The sequence below is a fragment of the Nansenia antarctica genome (assembly GCF_963989245.1).
Source record: "Nansenia antarctica genome assembly, chromosome: 8".
Taxonomy (NCBI): Eukaryota; Metazoa; Chordata; class Actinopteri; order Argentiniformes; family Microstomatidae; genus Nansenia; species Nansenia antarctica.
In genome coordinates this window covers 19,018,385-19,019,196 of record NC_137678.1, presented here as the reverse complement: position 1 = coordinate 19,019,196, position 812 = coordinate 19,018,385, and positions in this window count along the sequence as shown.

Here is an 812-nt window from a genome sequence, read left to right as displayed (position 1 = left end):
ATGATCATGTTAACATGTTCAGGGGTGAGAGACGAACGCAATCTGGTGACACGTGGACAAACTAATTTCCATTATTATTATTCCCAAAAAAAAAAAAAAAAAAAAAAGTGATCGACCAAGACGTTATCGATCACTTAATCGATCATCGATGCCCACCCCTAGTGGAGATATGGGGAAATGCATATAAAAGCACTTTAAACCCATTGATTACACTACAGAAAAAAGCTATGAGGATTGTACATAAGGTCGGATATCGTGATCACACAAATAACTTGTTCCTAATGTCAAATGCCTTAAAGCTCATGGACTTATTCAAATTTAAATTGGCACAGTTAATGTATAAAGCAAAGACTCAAGAACTCCCAGGTAACATTAACAAATTATTTATAGAGAGGGATAAGGGATATCATTTGAGAGGTAACCACAACTTTAACAAGGGTTATGCTCGCACCCATCTCAGGAGCAGGTGCATATCATTCTACGGAGTTACCATATGGAATGGGCTAGAGGAAAATATGAAGGAAAGCAGAAATATTGCTCTATTTAAAAAAAGGTTTAAAGAAATTATTTTTGTTAAATACCAAAATGAGGAAAGGGAAGGTTGTTAATCTTCTGGAAACTAAGGTGTGGTTTTCTGTGTCTTTTTCTTCTGTATTACATTGTGGACACTGATGTTTGTTATTTATTTATTTTGTGTTGTTTCAGTAATAAGAATGGAAAAATTATGTTTATTTATTTATTTTGTGTCAATATTAAGAATGAAAAAGTATTAGAACGGATGATACTGAAATATATGTATTAAATAATTGGAT